A 23,898-nucleotide genomic window follows, 5' to 3' on the forward strand; every position below is an offset into this window, starting at 1 on the left:
AAACGTGTATTTTTAGTTTTCGGAAATACCACATGGGTGGAGAGGGGGGGTAAAAGGGACTGAAAATGGTGTTGAATTATTTTAATTAGACTACTGTTATCTCAAAAATGAAGTTGTTACAGACGTGAAATTTGATATTTGGAATCTGCTTTAAAAGTAAAGAAACACCTATTGTCGGAAAATTCAATGAATGCGGGGGGTGGGGGGGGGGGGAGGAGGTGAAAGAATTTAAAATTAGTTATCTCAAAACTAAAGGTAATAGACGTGAACATTGGTGTTTGGAATCTCCTTTAAACATAAAGAAACACGCCTTCTTTCAGTTCTTTTGGGGGGAGGGGGGGGGGGTAAATAAACTTAACGGCGGTGGGGTGTAAACGGAGGTGAGACCAATTGATTTTACTGTTCATAATGTATTTATAAGGAGCCTCCGTTGCTCAGGCGGCATCGCGCCGGCCTCTCAAAGCTGGGTTCCCTGGTTGAAATCCTGGTACATGTGACATTCGTGCTGGACAAAACGGAGGCGGTACAGGTTTTTCCTGTCACCATTCATTCCAGCAACACTGTCCAATATCATTTCATTTCATTTGTCATTCATTAATCATTGCCCCAGAGGAGTGCGACAGGTTTCGGCAGCCGGCACAATTCCTGTTGTCGTCGCTAGATGGGGGCTTTATTCATTCCTTTCCTGACCCTGAGGAATGACTGGAAACAGGCTGTAGATTTTCGATGTACTTATTCTGATCATAAACCGATCATTATTAATGTTTCCTGGGTTCGTTTTCAAGAGCCATCTTTTCCTTCGGAGAACGTTCTTAGATTACAGTAGATTCTCCTGGCATATAAATAAAAATTTAAACACATTTGAAATAAACGATAGGAATGAGATGGACCGTCCTATTTTTCACCTCTATAATAAGGTCAATAATGCACGGAAGTATGTCATTCGTATCGCCAGAAATCCCGCACACTTGCCTACGCGCGACAATGGTGCTGGTCATATTCTCAACAATGACAATGGCAGCACATGTAATTTACCGCCAAGTAGCGGTCTTAATAATAATAATAATAATAATAATAATAATAATAATGTTCTGGACCGTCGTCAAATGTGCGGACCGTGCTGGAAACGGGTCCTGGACGGGTAATGACTAAGAATGCAGTCCGACCGCGGGTTCAGTACCGCCAAGGCACCCAAGACGACACCACCCCGGATCTGCTGAAGGATTTGATATATATATATATATATATAAAATGCTTATAGGAAAAGAAGGCAAAGATTTAGGGACCCAACTGGCCGGGTGGAATACCTGGACCTAGCCCGGGAAGTACGAAATCGATTGCTGGAAAGAAAGATTGAAGGATGGGAGGAAACTTGCCGTAATCTATTAGAAAACGAGTCAGATCGCGAATTTTGGCGGATTCTCTGAGAACGAGTCAAATCGCGAATTTCGGCGGATTATATATAAAACAATAAACATTCAATTATAAATTTCAGTATAATACCGTAGCGAAGCACGGGTATCTTGCTAGTATGTGAATATAATACCTACCTCTTGGTTGTTTATCTAATTTAGTCGCTTTATTAGTGCTAGACGATCTTCATCTTTATATTGATCGTATCCTTACTAGTATAAACGATAGAATGTCGTTTTAGATTGAATTTCTTCAATTGGTTCAAGGTTCAGTGACAAATTAAACATTTTACTAAGCATTCTGTCAGCATTCTGTTCCTCATGTTCAATGTTAGTTATGTAAGTTCAATAAGCTGTACACTGTTCTTATCACTGATGATTGCTTGATGCCCACCTGGAATGAACAGAAGTACACAGCGATTTATTTGGATACAGTAGCCATATTTCAATAATGTTGGTATGGGAATGTGCACGGAGTACAAATTTTACTTAAAATGAAGTAGTTCCACTGACTAAGGACGACGATTTAGAAAATGTTGGTATACACAACATCTCCTAACTCCTTGTAGTTCAGGACCTTGAATTCTGTGATAGATGCACGTTAATACATCCATCACATTCTAACATATAGACTTTACTATCTCATGATTCGAAGATATGTTGTTCCTCTTCATGGTAATGTCACGAAAGAACAGAATGGGCAAAGAAGATATGAAGTTCTCACCAGGAACACGTTATGAAGGAATCTTCGCAATTTTCACCCCGAAACACTCCGAAATGCAGTACTACACGGGTGTTTGCTTCAACACATAAGTATTGCATTACCAGAGTTTAACGCTGATCCATCATTCCAATAGGATACATTTTTCTTGTGAAACGTACTCCGACCCTCTGTAAGCCACACTTTTTTAACACTATTCACCGGGCGAGTTGGCCGTGCGCGTAGAGGCGCGCGGCTGTGAGCTTGCGTCCGGGAGATAGTGGGTTCGAATCCCACTATCGGCAGCCCTCAAGATGGCTTTCTGTGGTTTCCCATTTTCACACCAGGCAAATGCTGGGGCTTTACCTTAATTAAGGCCACGGCCGCATCCTTCCAACTCCTAGGCCTTTCCTATCCCATCGTCGCCATAAGACCTATCTGTATCGGTGCGACGTAAAGCCCCTAGCAAAAAAAAAAAAATACACTATTCATCGCAGGAAGTGGCTGCATGAGCGATTACGTTATTAGTGTTACTCATAACTCAATTATTTTCAAAGTCAAAGCCAACGATCCTATTGAGAAATCGCGAAAGTAGAACTTGTTGTGAACGCAAGGTCTCACCAGAGCTGGATCTTGGCTCAGACAGGAAATACGACGCTGGAACACGTAGATCATTTTAAGTACCGGTACGTGGGTTGTGCAGTATGATGAAATACATCTAATTAAGATGGTGTATAATAATGCAGTCCGGCCTCTCACCGGTGGGTTCCGTGGTTCAAATTCCTGTCACACCATGTGATATTTGTGCTGGACAAAGCAGAGACGGAACAGGTTTTTCTCCGGGTATTCCGGTTTTCCCTGTCATCTTTCATTCCAGCAACACTCTCCAGTATCATTTCATTTCATCTATCAGTCAATAACCATTGCCCCAGAGGAGTGTGGCAGGCTTCGGCCGGCACAGTTCCTATCCTCGTCGCTAGACGGGGCGTCATTAATTCCATTCTTGACCCGGTCGAATGACTGGAAACAGGGTGTGGATTTTCATTTTCATAATAATACAGTGTCAGTATTAACTTCGGTAAAAGCTGAAGATCCCCTGGCCCTCTTGGAAAGGGATTTTGGGCTGGAGGAAAGAAAGGGAACTGAAGGGTGGAAAATTGAAAGACTTCTTCGGCTCTGCATATATAATATCGTAAGGGTCGGTGGAGAGCAAGAGTTAGCGAACGTAGATTGAAATGCAAATATGACAGAGAGAAAATTTGCCACGAGTGGGAGCAATGCTAGACTCAGCTGAGATCAGGTAGGCACCGCACACGCATTCAGTTCACCGACCGGGTACGTAGTGTAGTACTCGGCACGTAAGGCTGTACACTGAAAGGCAAATATCGCCGCCCTCTCTCTTTTTTTAATGGCTCATCACTGCTGCCAACTTGACTAGTTACATATTGAAATCACGAGACATAACAATCAACATACTAACCTCAACATAAGTTTTTTTTTTTGCTAGTTGTTTTACGTCGCACTGACACAGTGGCGACGATGGGACAGGAAAGGGCTAGGAGTGGGAAGGAAGCGGCCGTGGCCTTAATTAAGGTGCAGCCCCAGCATTTGTCTGGTGTGAAAATGGGAAACCACGGAAAACCATCTTCAGGGCTGTCGACAGTGGGGTTCGAACCTACTATGTCCAGAATACTGGATACTGGCCGCGCTTAAGCGACTGCAGCTATCGAGCTCGGTGACATAAGTATCAATAATGGAGGTTTCCTTACCCAAGCATATGATCAATCAAGGTATTCATAATTAACTCGGTTATCAAGATCAGTGAAGAATTAAGGAAATACACGCTCTCTCTCACCATCCTCAATTTATTGTTATATATTTCTGCCTTTATTTTGGTATCCTACGCATTACTATAACCGTATTATTCGGTGTTTGCCTGGTGTAAATAATTCAACCCCCTTTTTGAACTTTGCAGTTACTTGTCGGACTGAAGTGAAACCACGCTCTAATAACACACAAACAAATATATTGCATGTACATATTCTGCAAGTCAATGAGAATACACAAAGGCTTGGTCTGCAAACCGTACCAAATTCGTGACAAGTCAAGGTTAGGTTAGGTTGATAACGAAATTTCCTTCCATTTCAACTGAACTGATCTTATAGACGAGGCAACGTTGCTTTCCTTTTCGGAGGAGTTGTTGCAGTTTTTTCTTGCTTCTTAGACATCCTAATTGCATTCTATACATGCGAAATGGACGAAATAAGACCGTATTATTAAAATGCAGCGTTCACACCAAGTACGGTATTACATGCATTATTCGAAAATGTCACAATTCTACTTACCTGGTATTGCCCAAACAGATTTACAAACCTACAGAAAAAGAAAATGTGATTTACTTATACCCCCAAATGTAACATTTGTGATGTTCACAATAGGGCAGTGGCAATACTTAAATCTCGCAAGTCACGAAAAACATATAGTGTCAACGTGCAAAATTAACAGTAACTGTAAAACGTCGTATCGGCAAGTAGGGTCCCTAAACCGTATAGTTAGCGGCAATGAATCGAACCCAACAGTTAGAAAATAACTAAAAGTCACTACCTTCTGTATTAATAAGCTTACATGGCAGGGAGTATATAGTTGCTTGAGGTGTTCGCTTTCTTTGCTCAACGTTGCGGAGTAGATACCAGTAAGTAGCCATAGAAGCGCCCAAATGCGAGAGTTGAGTTAGTGGATATAAAATTGGTATATTTTTTATTAGGGTTGTTTATAGTCGCTTTAACTCCAAGTTCTTATCGCGACTCTTACGTATGATTACGGAGAAATCGTAACAATAATAATAATAATAATAATAATAATAATAATAATAATAATAATAATAATAATAATAATAATCGTATGGCCTCAGCTACCGTGTGCAAACATTTCAATTTGACGCCATCTGGCTGTCTGCTCGTCAATTTCGACGTTCCGTTTTACTCTAGGCCCCCACTAGATGGCAGACCGAGTAAACCGAAACTCTCTTGGGCGTCTATGGCTGAGATTTAATGAATTTTGTCGGGTAAACACCAAATGTGTCACCAGAGATCTTTTACATGCCGACATCGTACGACATGGAGTGTCGAATGGACTTATTTCCGCCCTTCAAAAATCCGACTACCTCTGCCGGGTTTGAACCCGCTATCTTGGGATCCGGTGGCCGACACTCTACCGCTGATCCACAGAGGCAATATTGTAATTATAAGGAAAATATAAATAAGTATAACGTAATTAGATTTTGGAGTGCAGGCCAGTGTCCTTGAGGAGTTGATGACTTGATGACTCAGTGCTGGAGAAGCCAGTGTCACTTCCATTTCCTTAGGCATGTTGTGGTGTTGGCGCCAATGGTGATACAGTTGACATTCTGAGATGATATGCTTGACAGTAAGGGAACAGTTGTATTTACTGCAGGTGGGAGGTTGTTTCTTTTCTAGGAGATAATTGTGGGTGATCTTGGTGTGTCTTGGTCTTAGTCGGGAGATTAAGGCTTGTTCATGTTTGGTGAGGATTTGGAAAGGATATATTCTCGTAGATATCATTTCAGTTTTTTGGAGGTTGCCAGTTCATTTTCCATTGCTCGTATAGTTTGATTTTGATATAAGCGACGATATCAGAACGTGGAGTGGCAATTTGAGGGTCGTTGATTGGAAGACTAGTAACCTCTTTTGCTGCATGATCATCTGATTCGTTCGGGAAGTGTTCACTATTTCCTTGGAATAAACAGACCAGTTGAAAAGGTTTGATATGTCCGGCGTGCAGATGGTTAGGTCTATACTACTACAGGTGCCGTGGGCTATGTCAAAGCGAGTTGGACCAGTAGAATTTATAAGAATTGAATCAGTCAATCAATCAATCAATCAATCAATACCAATCTGTTGCCATTGATGCTTTCATGGCCCGTACATATAGACATGATACTGTATAGGCTTTCGGGCTTATGCCGTGTCAAGAAAATATGGTGAAATTTTTTACGTTTCGCAGAGAACTGTGCTCTGGATCATCAGAAGAAAATCTCGACTGTCCACAAGAGAAGTAAAGAATTTCACATTATTTTCTTGACACGGCATAAGCCCAAAAGCCTATACAGTATCATGTCTACAGATACTGATCTGCATTTAGGGTAGTCGCCCAGGTGGCAGATTCCCTATCTGTTGTTTCCTAGCCTTTCTTTAAATGATTTCAAAGAAACTGGAAATTTGGTAAGTTATTCCAATCCCTAACTCACTTCCTATAAATGAATACTTGCGCCAGTTTGTCCTCTTGTATTCCATCTTTATCTTCATATTGTGATCTTTCCTACTTTTTTTTGTACCGGGCGAGTTGGCCGTGCGTGTAGAGGCGCGCGGCTGTGAGCTTGCATCCGGGAGATAGTAGGTTCGAATCCCACTATCGGCAGCCCTGAAGTTGGTTTTCCGTGGTTTTCCATTTTCACACCAGGCAAATGCTGGGGCTGTACCTTAATTAAGGCCACGGCCACTTCCTTCCAACTCCTAGGCCTTTCCTATCCCATCGTCGCCATAAGACGTATCTGCGTCGGTGCGACGTAAAGCCCCTAGCAAAAAAAAAATTGTTTGTTTTGCTATTTGCTATTTTTCCCAAGTCTTCCCAGCCCAAACTTTGCAACATTTTTCTGACGCTACACTTTTGTTGGACATCCAGAACAAATCGAGCTGCTTTTCTTTGTTGTTGTTTTTTTCCAGTTTTTGAATCAAGTAATCCGGGTGAGGCTCACTTACACTGGAACCATACTCTAGTTGGGATCTTGCCAGAGACTTATATGCCCTCTCCTTTACATCCTTACTATAACCCCTAAGCACCCTCATAATCATGTGCAGAGATCTGTACCCTTTATTTACAATCCCATTTATGTGATTACCACAATGAAGATATGTCCTTATATTAACACCTAGGTACTTACAGTTATCATCACCATAAGGAACTTTCAAACTATCAAAGCAGTAATTAAAATTGAGTGGACTTTTCCTATTTGTGAAACTCACACACAACCTGACTTTTAACCCCGTTTATCATCATACATCATGTCCATCTCACAACATTATCGAGAACATTTTGCAGTTGCTCATTATCTTGTAACTTATTTATTACTCTGTGCATCAGAACTATGACTACCCCATAACGTGTTGTGGCTGTTGAAGTCACCCACTAGGATGAATGCTTTAGGGCTGCCGACAGTGGTGTTCGAACCCACTATTTCCCGATTACTGGATACTGGCCCCACTTTCATCACCTGGAAACAAATAACTGTTTGGAATATAAACATTGCAGATACATAGAGAAGGTGGTAGATGGACTGAATTACCTACAGCTCCCAAATTAGTGTTAACAGTAATTTCTTTGACATATAAATTGTTTTTGATATAAATAAGTAGCTACTCCTCCCCTTGCATGATTCACATTAGTTCTATTTTTGTGGTTGACTGTAGAGTCTTAGATTGGCAGCAAAGTCGTTTTGAAAGTTCCTAGGAGACAGATAACGGAGTTGTTGATATTCTAACTGTGATCGATAACTGTTAAGATTCCATTGGAGTAATGTTGTCATAATAATGATCAAAAGCAGAAGGAGATTTATCTCCATTCTTATACTGACGAGGAATTGTCGTCACAGGAATAGTCTGGCGTTACATTGATAAGCGTTGAGTCTTCACTTTGACTGGCGGGTTCCAGTAGTATTTTTGCTAGTCGAGTGTTTTTGTTTTTGATGCTTTTATCGGTGTAGTAAGGATAGAGTTTTTGTAGGGATTTAGAATTGGTATATTGTAGGTCTCCATATCCCAAAATCGCGGTTGAAAACTAGCAGAGGGAGTGGGAATTTTGAAGGACGGAAAAATCTTCATTCGGTCCTCCCTACCGTACAGTGTCGGCATGTATCTGGTGACTCATTTGGTGTTTACCCCACAAAATTAATTAAAACTCAGCAGTAAGTCGCTCAATATAATTCAAGTTTCTCTGACATGTTGAAGAGCAAAAATGAACATCGAAATCGACAGGCTAGTGACGTTAAATCAAATTAGATTACTGACACATTACAGAACTCAATTCTAGGAGTGAGTTAACGCACCCCTTTAAAACCCATTGTAGTTGAGGAACATTGAACAAAGCTTTATGTTTTGGTTGACATGTAATTTAATATTATACATTTTAATTTTTTGGTTAACGTAGTTTTTCTTCCTTCCAAATCTTCATTGTTTTCTCCCTGCCATGTTAGGCTGCCTATTCCGTCCGGTAACGAGAACTTTCTAATTTCTCCCTCTTTACTCTTCCTTAGTTCTCAACATTAGCACGACGAGTATAAACATATATGATGTTCGTTAGATTGTACTTTGAGAAAGTTTGAAATTCTCTCTCATTGCAATAAGCAGTCATGTTTTGACGAGACAAATACCGCGCAATGCCTGAGAACTTCCCTTTTTATTTGTGACCCTTACGTAAAATGTTTTCACCGTAAGACGAATGAGGTTAATGATGAGACCCAGAACACGACACAATAAATTGTGTGAATTTTCTGGGGTTGAGTAACATACATTGCGAGATGCCCTGGGAAGTTTCCGCCTAATAATTCATCTTATGTACTAGCGTAGAGTGAATCTGCTGCTCGACCTACACAAGACTTCCTGGAATCACTATAATACACTGTCATGTTTTCTTTCATTCTCTTTTCTTGTTTCTATTTAACATTGTCCTTGCCGGGCTGAGTGGCTCAGACGGTTGAGGCGCTGGCCTTCTGACCCCAACTTGGCAGGTTCGATCCTGGCTCAGTCCGGTGGTATTTGAAGGTGCTCAAATACGTCAGCCTCGTGTCGGTAGATTTACTGGCACGTAAAAGAACTCCTGCGGGACTAAATTCCGGCACCTCGGCGTCTCCGAAAACCGTACAAGAGTAGTTAGTGGGACGTAAAGCAAATAGCATTATTATTATTATTATTATTATTATTATTATTATTATTATTATTATTATTATTAACATTGTCCTCTACTTTTTTGGGGGGGGGGGAAGTCCATAGTTTTAAAACTAGTTTCGGAAATGAATGATTAAACACACGAATAACTTAATCTAGACGTAACTTAATCTACTACCTCCTCATCACCACCACCAGCACAGCTGTATCACCGCCACTGTGTATGCTTCTTAACAGATGGAGGAGCTCACTGCCCAAAGATATGTCTTCAAAGAAAGAACTATACTGAGAGTCAACTTAAGACCTTAGCGGTCCCTTTGATGTTAGTCAGACTTCTGGTCGGTGAAAAGGCTTCCGCAGCGCCAAATAGTTCCCTAGGTTTGTTACTTGTTCCTGAAGTCAGGAGCTTCCTTCAGTTTGGTTAGATATTCTGGTGAACTGACTTGATGAATTAAAATTTTTGCCCTGTATAAATATGGAAAATATATCACAGGTTGTATGTTATTCGGGTTCGTTACCAACTCTTATATTTCATACGTAGATGGCTGTGAATAGTTATTGTTCTCAGTGGTGTATGTAGCAAAATAATAATAATTTAATATGATATTGATATCTTATTGCACTGTGTACTTAGTAAGTTTGTTCGAGTGCATTCCACTGTTGATAAGTTCGCATAATAGGTGGGACGTTGAAGATGGATCCAAGAAAACTGTTGGCAATACTGGCTGCAACAGCGTGTTCACTGTTCAGTATTCATAATGGCTGCCAGCTGTGAGCAAGACGTGTGTGATGCTGTGACGCTTGAGTTCCCTGTGAAATACTTTAAAGCTAACAAAAGTAGAGGAAAATAAAGTAGAAAATCTAAACCAAATTGTTTTAAACGTTTACAGTAGTCTACGAGATTAGAATCCACTGTGGACTGTGGAAGACGTGAAGTCCGCGCAGCTGATCGGCGTTTCTGTGTACAGTGTTTACGCCGTTCGCTTGGAATGGAAAATCCAAGTCTCCAGGGAAAGAACGATGTGTCAGCTCAGCACTCGCCGTAAATAAAACAGGAAGGGCCTTAACACGGTATGGGAATAGGATCTTTGGCGTATTCGATGATAATAATAATAATGTGTACTTTACTTTATATTCGCAACCGCCCTCTACCTACAGAAATGTTGTCATGAGAGGATCATGAGTTCGTTTTTACCTTCCGAATGACGAGACTACAATATTTACAACATTCCTGGAAGCATTGTATTTTGCAATCCCACTCACCGGTGGGTTTTTCAGCTTTTTTAACTATGAGAAACTGCCACTGACAGTCGTTGCACGAGAGCGGAATCGTATACGTATGTTGTAAGTCTCCATGTGCCTCACACAAATCGCATTATGAAACAAAAATAATTCTTGCTTCTCTTGCCTCGGAATTCGTCAGTAATCTGTAGGTTTTACATGGTCAATAAAGGAATAAATAGGTATGGTACGTAATCAAAGTACAGCTATGTGAAAGGCAGTGATTTCGTTTGATGCTTCACTATTTCAGAATGAAGTACTGTACTTGTCAGATGGACGCACGGCGTTAATGATAAGCTGGTTGTGGCGGAGATGGAGAACCAAGACGAGACGGGAAGGGGGAACAGGGGACGTGCTCACATGCGGAAGGATACTTTTCCTAAGCTCTTAACTTGAATTTCAGTATAGCTCTAGGCGCCGACCTACCTTACCCTGTATGGAGGTCCCTCAACCGCTTAGAGTGGGCGTCCCTCGAAGAAATAGGGTTCCATCCAGCAAACTTCGTGTGAATTTGATACTGAACAAGACCCCATGCCACCAACTTATCTGTCCCCTCCTGGACAACCCATGCACATCACAAGACTTTTAGAGGAAACAACAAGGCCATCGCCGCTGCAGTTTTTTGGAAATGCTGAACGGACACGAAAATGATGAATGACTGTGTGTGCTTACCTTTGCATTTTGAAACATCTTTTGGAAGAATATTCTGTTCTGTGGATTTCTCATTTAAATCCTAGGCTACTGTGAGGATCGAAGCTTAAATAAGACTACATTCTTTCCACTGGGAACAATATTACGGTAGGCCCTCCTGTCGATTGGCACTTAAGAGAGATCTATGTTAGTACATTTACTAGCACGTTCGAGTGCCTGTTTAGAAGTATACACCGCCGTCCCTAAAACCGATTATACAGCAGTTAAAATGATCTTAAAATACAGAGTAATAATAATAATAATAATAATAATAATAGCCGGGCTGAGTTTCTCAGACGGTTGAGCCGCTGGCCTTCTGACCCCAACTTGGCAGGTTCGATCCTGGCTCAGTCCGGTGGTATTTGAAGGTGCTCAAATACGTCAGCCTCGTGTCGGTAGATTTACTGGCACGTAAAAGAACACCTGTGGGACTAAATTACGGCACCTCGGTGTCTCCGAAAACCGTAAAAGTAGTTAGTGGGACGTAAAACCAATATCTTATTAATTTAATATTATTATTATTATTATTACTACCAAACTCTTATGGTGATACAATCCTAATAGGCGTTGTCTTACCAAGCGACCGCTGCTCATCTCGTAGGCCAGCAGATCACGAGGTGATGCGTGGTTAGCGTTATTTTTTGCTTTCTAGAACGGGGCCGCTGTCTCAACGTCTGATTGTTCCTCAGTTGTTCTCACGTACGTCGCCCAGTATACCTCGAACCAGCCCTCCGATCCAGATAAAAATCTGACATTGGCCACGAATTGAACCCAAGTTCTGCCGGTGAGAGGCAGGCTCGCTACACCTAGACCATGAGGCTTGGGATGGAAGTTACTGTGACGGAAATGTAACCCTAGCTGTGATGTAAGACATGGATGGATGGCCAGACAATGTTACCTAGCAACCGTAGAGGCTATATCTTATGGCTGACGGATCATCTGAAATCAGAAGCCGTTGATAGACGGCCATGACCGAGTGGCATATTTACGATCATTTGATTTTCGCAAAGGGGAAAAGTGTGTGTGTGTGGGGGGGGGGGGTTGCGAGTTACAGAGATGTTGGGGACACCGCAGACGCTCGGTCCATGCATCAAGGGATTGTTTAAAATCCTTCTGCCCTACCGGAAATCGAATCCGGGACTCCGTGTCCGAAGATCAAGACGCTGACTACTCAGCCATGGAGCCAGACTATGTAAATGAAGATGTGCATAGAGGTACACAATCATCCAGCCCCCGAATTAGAGGTTTTAACTTTAACCAGAGCTAAAATTCCCGGGCCAGTCGGAAATCGAACCCGAGACCCTCTGAACATTCATCTAAAGAGTCTGATCCTGGAATACAAGACTATATTAAATTAAAAACCTTTGGTATTATTCTAACAGTGGATAGTATAATGAACTTATAATGAAGTCCCTTACGTTGCCTCATGTCATTCTACTCTGGTAATGAAAATACCCAGCTACGTTTCTCTTTTAAATTATATGGCTCATACAGCTTACAGCTTGTAGGTATTGGGGTGCTTGATTTTCTTACCCAGATCCGCTGCCTTTCATATCAACAGCTCATCAGTTTATCTCACGATGGTGCGTGAATTCCATTCCAATCCTCACAATGTCAGTTCGGAATTAAAATCCTTGGACCAGCCGGAAAACGAACGCAGAACTTCCCAATAACAGGCAGAGACACTACCCGTGCCCATGGCGGTTATTTCCCGTGAGGATTGTATCTTTTTTTTTAGTTTCTGTAGTTCTACTGTAGTTCATGTTAATTGCCCGGTACGATGATTCACCTTACAGAACATTGTGTCGAAGGTTCTGGATTACGCTTACCCATTGATTCTGGGGGCTGTCACACAGGCTCGATCGAACGACTGCGATCGACCGACTAAGAAAACAAACCTACAGAGGGCAGTGGCACCAGTCACACAGCATCGATCGTCAGCGATCAACTACGAGCGATGAAGATCGACTGGTTTGTAAAAACAAACGTGTCCGTTTTTCAGTCGCAGTCGTTCGATAATGGCGGACGCAACATAGTCATCTGTTGATGAAATCGAAACATTAATTTGCTTAGTGTATGAAAACAAAGTGGTGTATAATCCTAGACTCCCTGGATATAGTAATAGGGAGACCGTGAATTTTGTATGGCATTCTATAGTGTGGAGAATTGGGACAAAAACTGGTAAGTAATTATTAGATTTATTACGATTATCTTATGAATAGTGTTATCTTAGATTATTTATTGATAAAGTATATTATACGGAATAGAGTGGTAAAATGAGTTACACTAGGAGAAGTAGTAATTATCATTCTTGTAACTTAATTGAAGAAATGTTTGGAAAACATAAGCAGTGCTTTCCTAACCTCCATCTCGTACCTAATGAAATGAATACCATTGTTTGCTTTAATGACAAATAAGTGTAGGCCTATGCCATAAGTAGGCCTACTACATGTACATTTTCTTTGTCACAATATTCTGATTCATTGTTTCAGGAAAAAGTTGTGCCAAAACATGGCAAATTCTGAGGGCTGGATATCGAACTTGGAGAGATAACATCCTCCCTCTCCTCCCAGGTTCTGCTGTACAGAAAACATAAAATGGGTCTACTTCAATGCCCTCAACTTTCTGGAACTCTTCATTGCTGGAAGAAGGTACAATTCTGTAATATTTATTTTTAAAAGTAGGCCTACATTACAGACCAGTGTTCTAGTTGTGAAAGAGTGAGGGGAAGATTCAGTCTGTAGGCCATAAGTTCCACCCATCTGTTCATTAATTTATCAGATATAACTGAAAGTAATATAATATAATCTAACCTAGCAATCATCTTACTAAAATAATTATTGAAAGTAACAATTTCTTAAACAGAAGGCTTGTGTCCAGACTAAAATGTAGCTCCAATTTAGAAGAATTGCATTAATATGTTGTTCATTTTTTTCAGTTCTATATCAAACACATGTATGGAAGTGGCACCTGGTGTATGAGAGCCTTTTCACCAAGCTGAAATATAGGAGGAGGAAGCAGAAATAATTTGTGTTGGAGGGGTTTAACTCCTACAGTTCAGAAATTACTGAAGGGACTTCAACTTCCAGTCCAGTGGCTTCTGCTTCTACAAACAGCTTTGCCAGCAGTTAAAAATAAAAGAAACAGAAATGTGAAAGTGACAGTGATGTGTTAAGTGAATATTTAGAAAAGATACTGAAAACTGAAAAGAAAATATAATCAATGTTATTTTTAGTGTCTTCATGATGACATGGAAAGAATGAGTGAACTAGGTCGAAGGGTTTTCAAAGTTAAAATTCAGAAACTGTTGTATACAGTGTTAGACCAAGAAAGAATCTAATAAAATTTTTCTTGAGAAATGTTCTACTTTTTAAATTAAATCATTTTTTTGTTATACTTATCTATCAATATTTATTGGAATACTCAGTGAGTTATGTGTATTAGGACCTGATGGGAAAGAACCTTAACTCCAATTTTTATTAATTATTAGCATTATTACAACATCTTAATTTGTATATTTTATGTGGTAGAACAGGTATGGTTTACAAGGAAAGGAGTTTTTGAAATACATGTAGTAGGTCCTTTCTGTGTGTATGTAGTAAGCAGTTGTAAAGCACAGGTGGTCTGAAACCAGACCAGCGTATTGATAGTTCTGTCCAAGAGCTGACTTCCTTCTTACGGTATACTGTTGATCACAACTGCAAACTCATTGCACTAGGTTTGTACAGCACAGGTGGTCTGAAACCAGACCAGCGTATTGAGACTTCCTTCTTATGGTATACTGTTGATCGCAACTGCAAACTCATTGCACTAGGTTTGTACAGCACAGGTGGTCTGAAACCAGACCAGTGTAAAGACATTAGTAGTTTTGTCCAGGAGCTGACTGCCTTCTTACAGAATACTGTTGATCACAACTGCAAGCTCATTGCATTGGGTTTACTGCATCTGTGTTCAATGTTGCTTGCTATACTGCCATCCTGCGAGAATACACATCCTAAATACCTATTTGAAATTATCTACCTGTTCCAGTTTTGTATTCTCAACCTGACATTCAGTTCTGTTTTATCTCATTCCAAGTACTCTCCTGCCATTGTACCTGTCTGCACCAGCAATCACTACTTGCATGTCTGTTACCGTACTTATAATTTATTAATAACATATAGGCCTACAACGGGCATCAAGGTAGACTGCTTATTTTATTTCTTGTGCTGTAGATCCATTAATATTAGATTGCACAGTTTCAATAGACCAAGTTGTTTGCATAGGACAAAATTCTTACTACAGTTATACCTGACAGAATCCCTCCCTGCCACCTTATAACTTTGTAACTTAGGTAGCCTTTATCTCCTCATTCCAAGTACTCTCCTGCCATTGTACCTGTCTGCACCAGCAATCACTACTTTCATGTCTGTTACCGTACTTATAATTTATTAATAACATATAGGCCTACAGAGGGCATCAAGGTAGCCTGATTATTTTATTTCTTGTACTGTAGATCCATTAATATTAGATTGCACAGTTTCAATAGACCAAGTTGTTTGCATAGGACAAAATTCTTATTACAGTTATACCTGACAGAATCCCTCCCTGCCACCTTATAACTTTGTAACTTAGGTAGCCTTTATCTCCTCATTCCAAGTACTCTCCTGCCATTGTACCTGTCTGCACCAGCGATCACTACTTTCATGTCTGTTACTGTACTTATAATTTATTAATAACATATAGGCCTACAGAGGGCATCAAGGTAGACTGATTATTTTATTTCTTGTGCTGTAGATCCATATAAACAATGAAAAACAAAGATGAAAAATTCATTTGTAACTATTTTGACAGATGTTTCCACCAAAGTTTTGTAGATTTTAATCTACAACATAAAAAACTGTATTTTGTGTGATGTGATATTAAGGGAATATGATGGCAGAATATGTACATTATTTATAAAAAATATATTCATATGACAGTTACATGCTTGTAATAAAAGGTTGAGTAGATTAATTACCCTGTAAGTCAATCCAAGATCTTACAAGGCCCATACACCCTACTCTGTCAAACATTCATTTATATAATTGGTATTTACAAACAGTTTTGACGTAGGCAATGTAAGATATAGCAAAATTAAATCATTTACCACCTGAGGCCTAAATAACATTTTACTGTAGACGGCAATAGTAGTCTATTTAGTTGTTAGAAAGGCATACTCTTCACTTCTAAAAATAGAAGGCAAGGTGCTTGTTATTAGCACCTATTATTTTTTTGCAGTGGTTGGTTCTCATTTTTGGTGAAATTGAAGGCAAAGTTTTCATTTTCCTTGAACTGATTCATAAGGAAAGTATTTCAGGATGGATAGATAGGCTTGGTCATGTTCATATCAGTAAAGAAGTTACATATGAACAATACACAGAAAGGCAAAATCAACATTGAGGTAAGAAAGAGAGTCCTACCAGACCTTTGCGGAAAAAGTTGTTACTCTGTACCAGGGAGTTTACCAGTAACTTGGATGGAAGTGCAGGATTTATATTAATTGGCTTATTATTGCCAAGTGAGCAATTAGATCAGCTTGCCAGTGCAAAGTTTGGGGAGACAGTACTTTATGCTTAGTGATGAGGGTAATAAACAAGACCTTGTGTGTAATTTACATGTAGTTTTGACAAGTATCAGTCTATTACACTGCCAACGTACTTATTAGAACAATATTCCAGAAGCTTTTCCTATAGTTATTAAGCTAGTGTACAGAGCACTAGCCTCACCTGAACTCCTCAAGAAATGTACACATATGTGAATACACAGAATCCTAAAGAGAATTTACTTTGGAAGAGATGTCCATAGACAACCTTTCTTCACAGCCATTTGGTAAAATTAGCTGCTGTAGTCTTCAATGATATAAATTAAGACAGGATTGTCATTCTTGCAAAGTTTGGATATGGACCTGGATTCTACAGAAATTGAGCAACATGCTCGTCATGAAAGCAATATGATACTATTCTGAACATGGCACAATAACAAAGAAGAGGAGAGGCAACAAGAGATTTGCAGAGGATCATGAGGGAGAGAAACAGTGTAAGGAACTCCATTGCTTTTATCATTTTCACAATATTCAGAGCATATGTGCATTTTTCTTTCTTTCAAAATTATTTACAGGATTGTAATGAAACTTGACACACTATTTCTACATTAGGTAATGTAAATTTTGACTGGAAGCATTTCTTGATATGTCTATTATTTTGGTAGGTGGGATCTCATCAAGTGGCATGAAAAAAAAAAAAAAAAAAAAAGCTGTTAACCTCCATCTAATAAACACCTCAAAATATCATTTGAAAAGACAGTAATTATGCCCCAGGATCCAGCATCATTAAAACAAATAAGCATAAATGGTATTAGTCTTAATATTTGAAATACAATGAGCCACTTTTGTGAGGCTTTTGTTGGAATTTTCACCCTGTCAACAATTCTGGCTGTAGTGCTCTATGAATGGCATCATATATAATAGGAACAAATCCACTGATGTATTGTGAGCAATCCTAAATCTGTATGAGTCACCGATGTCCAGAAACCTGTAGGCCTAAATAAATATATTTCCACTGTTGATGGTAGCACCTTCAAATTATGAATTCAAATTGATGTACATAACAGTTTTCAGTCCTTTTTATCAATACTTTATTAGAATCCTGCAGAATGCCACTAATCTTTTATTTGATATATTTTGCCACGGACATACAGTAGTTGTTTCGAAGGTGAACATCACTTTTGACTTTAAACCTAAAAAAATCGTTGTGAATATTGAATTTAACGATAGTGTCAGCCTTTCCTCAGAACTTATACTTTTCCTGTAATTTGTTTGCCTGATGTTTATTATTGACTTCATTTTTCCTCTAATTCCTTATACCGTAATTATTGATGGGCATTCGGTACTAGTTCCTGAATTTTTCTTCGTCATTCCGCAACGAAGGCACACTTTGGTGGAATTCTCCATGGCTCTTTACCTTGTCCACTGCGATCGTCTGGTTCTTTCCTTTCTCCTAATATATTCATAGGTTAGAATCATATTTCCACCCGAATTATCGCTTTCACAACACATTCTTTTTCTCTCGTGAATATGAATACATCTGTAGCCTGTACGGTACTGGGCGGGAGTATCAGCTGTTTCCGTGCAGTCGATCCCTCTCGATCGATGAGCAGTGTGACAAGGTAAATGAATTTAGTCGTTAGTACTCGATGCCAGTTGGTCGCTCTTGATCGTTCGATGCCCTGTGTGACAGCGGGCTAATGGTGCAGGTACGGTGATGGTAGTGATTCTTGATGCTTCAAGTGGAGAAAAATTGAATAATCAGACATGAAGGTATAAGAAAGGAAGGTGGCATTAAAAGTGAATATCTTGGTCTCACAAACCTAATACGGTCGGGTTGGATGAATACAGCTGGTGTTCGTAGGAGGTTGTATAAAACTGGTGAAGGTGAGGGACCTAGCACAGTCTGGAACCTCGGTGTAGCCACTCCATGCTCACAAGTTATGAGGTCCTGCGGATGCAGTTTTTTTTGTTTTGTTTTTGTTTCTTTGAGCTCCGATGTACTGGCCTGCTATTTTCTTTGCCATTCTTTCAAGAACACATTTCGATCAGCAGGTCCAGAAATTCGCTTCGAGAACGCTTATCGTATTAGGCGGCAAATGTCAGGTGTAGGGGATCCTTGGCTTTGAGCTTGAAAAAGTAAACACTTTCTTCAGTTTTATCCACTTAGTTCTGTAGTTGTTGGAGCCACTCTGCTTCAGTTAGACTTTGGCCGGTTGCTCTTCCTGGTTATATGCGATTTTTTCAGGTGAAAATTCTACTCTGAAACCCACCGAGATTCGAACCTCGGCCGTTTGGGTTGAAAACTAGCAGCATTTCGCCAATCATGTTCCCCCGCCCGCTAGTGAATAACCATGAACAAGGATTTTAAGATAAAGTAATTTGTTATATTAATTTATTTCCCTTGCCAACATTTCTACCAGTGTGTTGTGTGTATGTTGAGTGCTTGGACCTCAACAGCTCCGTCATCAGTCGTCATAGGTGGCCCAGATGTCACTGAAGGGCGTACTAGGGAAATGAGGAGTGAGATAGTTTCCCGTTGCTTTCCTCACTGAGCCAGAAGTTGCTATTACATATCAGTCAGGCAAGCCCACTGAAATGCCCGCACAACATTTTCACGCCATTCATAATAGGAACTGGTTGTATAAGGAATGACATTACTAGCATCGCTCATATCTCAGTCACTTTCATGTTGTCAAAGCCAAGGATCAGACTGAAACAGGTGAATTAAAGTCACAAATTTGCTCTAGCCCACACCAGAAGACATAGTGCAGTGCAAACACTAGGTCTTGCCAGCAAAGGCATGCCACTGTATTGTGTAAAATGGATATATTGACAGACATAATGACGATATACTGCGCAGATTGTAGATTGCCAGAACGTATAGAACGACGTTCATATCTCACTTCTCTCGGTAATCTCATCTGCTGAGCTATTCAGACAGTTTGTCGGAGGTTGGTGTTAGATTTTGGTTTAGTGAGACGATATGATTAATAGGAAAACTTGACATTGGGTGCAAATTTGTCGTCCTATGGGGGATTGGGGAGGGGAAGTAGAGGAGAAGTGTGATGACTTTTACGTAACTAAGATGGTAATAGTACCACATGAATAATAACTTTCCATGGCCTACAGTTAATATCCAGTTAGTTTACGCTTTCAGATTTCGACGCTCCCTATATTTTAAAGAAACATGGCAAATACGATTTCGAGAATTGTAACTTCTGTGCCATTAGATCTGAAATAGTACTCAAGTATTTAGAAGTCAAAAACGAAGGAAAGGAAATGAAAATTAAAAATAATTAAGGATAAAGACGCACCAAGAGAGATAAAATGTAAAATAATGACAGTGGATTACTTTCAGCCCTGGAGATGATTTGCCGCGGCTTCATACTGTTCACTCCAGGCGAATTCTGGAGCTCTACCTTCATTGGGACCATGACTGCTTTCTTCCTAGTCCTAGCCCTTTCCTATTCCTTCGTCGTTGGAAGCCTGCGCCAGCGGACAAAGGAATGCAGAAGGATCACTCTCTCTAACCCCCGCCCCGAAATATGTGTGAATTGAACCAGTGGTCAACTTTGGGTTCTTTCTGTAATAAAATGTAAACATTGCATTTTTCTTCCTTTTTCTTTTTATCGATTATTTTGCTGTCTTTAAGTTCTGTGAATTTCATCAGTGTTTTATGGTATTGCTGGAAATTGCTTTCGTCTTTCATTGCAGCAATTCCCTTTTTATCTTCATTAAATTCTGTTGAAATTAACCTGGTGCGCTTACAATTTCACTTCTAAAAATTTTAAAGGGTCTGTTTAAGAGCTGAGCACAAGATTTTCATTGAAAATTATTTGAAACAAACTGTCTTGATAATTTAGAGCAATCGCAAGGATGTGGTTGTCCACCGGTGTTATGCCACTCATAGAGTCCATGTACGGCTTAGCACAGTACTTTTTATTAATGCACCTCTGCTTCTGTCCTTGGCTCGCATTGTTACTTTTTCTTCATTATAACCCTCGTAAAATTTAACTTATGTGTTAAATATTTCAAAAATCCATGCTACATTAACTATCACACTTCTAATGTTCATCGACATAGTAGACCGAAATTAGCAGCTTATATAAAACAGCAAATTAGTTTAGTTGTATTAGGTCTGATGTTCTCAACCTGGTGGTCCAATAATAAAAATCAGTGTTCTCGTTGTGATTGTGAAAATGATTATTGCGAGTATCAGAGACTACCGCTTCTACAGTGATTGAAATAATGCAACATGAGCATACAAGATCATTTCATTAGCATAGAATGAGACTTGAGTTACATAGTACATTATTATTTCTCATGTCATGGCCATTTACAAGAAGAAGAATATTGCTGGAGAACATCGTAAGCCGCTCAGTCGGTGCCAGAGCTCGTTTGATTAATTCGTTGATTTGTTCCACCCTTTCTATATGTATTAACAGAGACAGGGCGGTAATATATATATATATGTAATATATCCAGGCAGGACTCGGCCTGCTCTCTCTGTAGAGCACGAAGCGGGCTGGCAGTCGGGATTGTTGGCCGCTCAAAAAGTCAAGGCCAGCTGCTTCATTCCCTGGAGATGCATGCTTTGCTTGCTCTGTTAGTTTCATTCTTCGTCTTAGGGTTGCTTCGTTTCTCGTTCCTTTTTCTCTAGCTCTAACGGAAGTTTTTGAATTCCTGAGCGGACAGCTGTAACATTTACGGCAACGTGCTGGAATCTCGGTCTAATGCAGTAGGTACTATAATTCAGGTTTATTATCTGTGAAGCATCGATTATTGTACTTTTACTAACTTTAGTTATTGGCATTGTCATTCAGTGAAACGAAATATTACACTTTTAAGTTGGTAGCATACCATTTTTATGATCGTACTACCACCTACTTTCGGTATTACTGAATCCTACGAAAATTTTCGGGACACAGCTTATATTATTTTCATTTTCATAGCTGACTCCTCGTAAGGTACAAAACTAAAACTATGTGATTAAGCTACATTGGCCAGCGGTTTCTGGGTATTATGGTGCGTTCTCGTGTGGTGGATTGAAAATATTACTATTTACTAGTTTTGTTTTTTGTCGTCGCTGAGGTTGGTGGGTTCGATCCGGGCTCAGTCCAATGGTATTTGAAGGTGCCCTAATACGCCAGCCTTGTGTCGGTATATTTACTGGTACATAAAAAACTTCGACAGGACAAAATTCCGGTACTTCTGCGCCTTCAAATATCATCGAAAAATTAGTGGGATGTAAACCAAAAATCATTATTATTGTGTACATATTTGATAGTCTTATAAATGTTGCCCAGGGTTTAAAACAAATTCATACGTACAATGCGTTGTCTGTGCAAAATTCAAGGCTAGAAGGTTGTAGTCTTTAAATTGCATAGCAACATCAAAGCCAGAAGAGAAACACAATACTTACAAACAAGAGAGAAAGAAACAAGGAAGGAACGGTGTATTATTTTACTCTTCAGTTAGAAAGGTCGTCATTAAAATCACCTGTAAAGTGTATCCGTGCTGCATTTTGTTGCTATGCCCTGAATATTTTATTATATAATGGTTTTCTCCCTTCCACCGTCCTCGGACACTCCCGGCACTAAAAGCCATACGCCATTCTATTTCTTTCGCACCATGGCTATATAGGGTGATCGTCGTAATTCATAATACTTCACTTATACATAGGTTGCCAATTTCTTCGTTTCACCTACGGCAATATGTGCTTGCATAGTTTTCTTACAATTATATCGCTGAGAGAACGACTCCTTTTAATAAGACAAAATATAAACTGTCTATCAGTGTCCTTTCTTTCACCGCAATCGTGAACGAAACAAGAGGTGAGCTGCTAACAAGATTCATTCATTCATTCATTCATTCATTCATCACGTATAAGCAAGCTTGAATTTTTACATAATTTTCAATTTTATGTTGTCTGCATTCTCACGTAGGGTCTCTTTTAAAGAGTACAGTACTTTTTTTACAAGTTCTACTTTTGTGCTTTCTCCTTTTCAAATAGTACACTTTTCTTACTCTACACCGGTGAGGAATTGACTCCACATGGACTCCATAGGGCACCAGAAGCGTTGGGGGAACATATTGATCCATGACCGCAGCACAGCTTTCCATAAGTTCCCGGAGATTGGTCGGAGCAGGGTCCAGGACGCGCAAATCCCTCCTCTCGTCGGTTTTCCAGATGTGGTTAGTAGGATTGAGGTCGATTGACGTTCGGGGGGGGGGGGGGAGGGGGTGCAGGCATTCTCATATTCGTGGAGAGTTCATCGAACCAATTGGCTACAAATCGGATCGATGAGTGGGTGCATTATTTTGCAGTGTGCTGGAGGCAAGAAATCGGTGGACATAATCTGACAGCAGGTTCCTGTATCGTTCGCTCGTGATAGGCATTGGCAAATGTCCCATTTCATCCCACGTAGAGAACAGTTCCCATACAAGAATACTGCCACTACCAGCCTGAACTGTACCCTGCTGGCAAGAGAGATCCACTGATTGGCAATGCACTCGTTGTCCTGCCATCGACAAGTACAGTACCAACTGGTACCTCGACTCATCTGTCCAAGCGACCGTTTTCCCAGCTTCGAGAGACCAATGGCATTGTTCCTCTGCCCATGTCAGTCTTCGTGCCTTGCGACGTGCGGTGAGCAGAGGTACCCTGATACTACGACGGCATCTGTATCCCATAGCAAGGTGATGATTCTGGATGGTATGGCTGCTCACACTTCGTTGTTGTCCAGCATTGCATTCGTGAGTGATCTGCTGCCCAGTGACCTGTCTCTCTCCTCTTACCACCCAAGTTACCAGACGGCGATCCCTTTCATTAACACATTGTACACTACGGGCTGTTGACTCTTGCGGCGGTGGTTTTGCCCGAATCCACGAACTCACGGAATACTGTTGATACGGTGGCACATGGAAAGTTCAGTGCTTGTATGACTTGGGCTATGGATTGGCCCATACGTTGGCACTGATAATTTGACCGAGATCAAATGCGCTGAAATCATGGCCAATGTGAGGTCTGGCGATATAATAGGTATCACACCGTCCTATTACATTCGCCGACCAGACACAGCCCTATTTTGGCAAAACTGCAGCTACCTCTAATTCAGTTGCTCATCAGTGTAAGTATCTTAACCAACCAACAAATTAAAATTAAAGGAATATACGACTGAGTTAAGGTAGGAACGCTAGCCAATCACAACACTGCTAAAAGTCAACGAAATTACTAACAGTGAGCCATTCTTCTATAGTCGCCATGGCCAATGTATCCCCAGCCGGCAG

General features: G+C 40.3%; 1 protein-coding gene and 1 long non-coding RNA gene across 2 annotated transcripts in view; both read left to right on the forward strand.

The window, feature by feature from the left end:
• The window catches only part of LOC136858087 (uncharacterized), an 880,688-nt gene that overhangs the window by 49,207 nt on the left and 807,583 nt on the right, over window positions 1-23,898 (forward strand). The window lies entirely within an intron of this gene.
• Window positions 12,889-14,381, forward strand: LOC137501475 (uncharacterized). The gene is made up of 3 exons (XR_011018561.1): window positions 12,889-13,223; window positions 13,535-13,693; window positions 13,981-14,381. It is a non-coding gene; the product is annotated as an uncharacterized lncRNA (long non-coding RNA).

The sequence above is a fragment of the Anabrus simplex genome, chromosome 1 (genome assembly GCF_040414725.1).
Source record: "Anabrus simplex isolate iqAnaSimp1 chromosome 1, ASM4041472v1, whole genome shotgun sequence".
Lineage (NCBI taxonomy): Eukaryota > Metazoa > Arthropoda > Insecta > Orthoptera > Tettigoniidae > Anabrus > Anabrus simplex.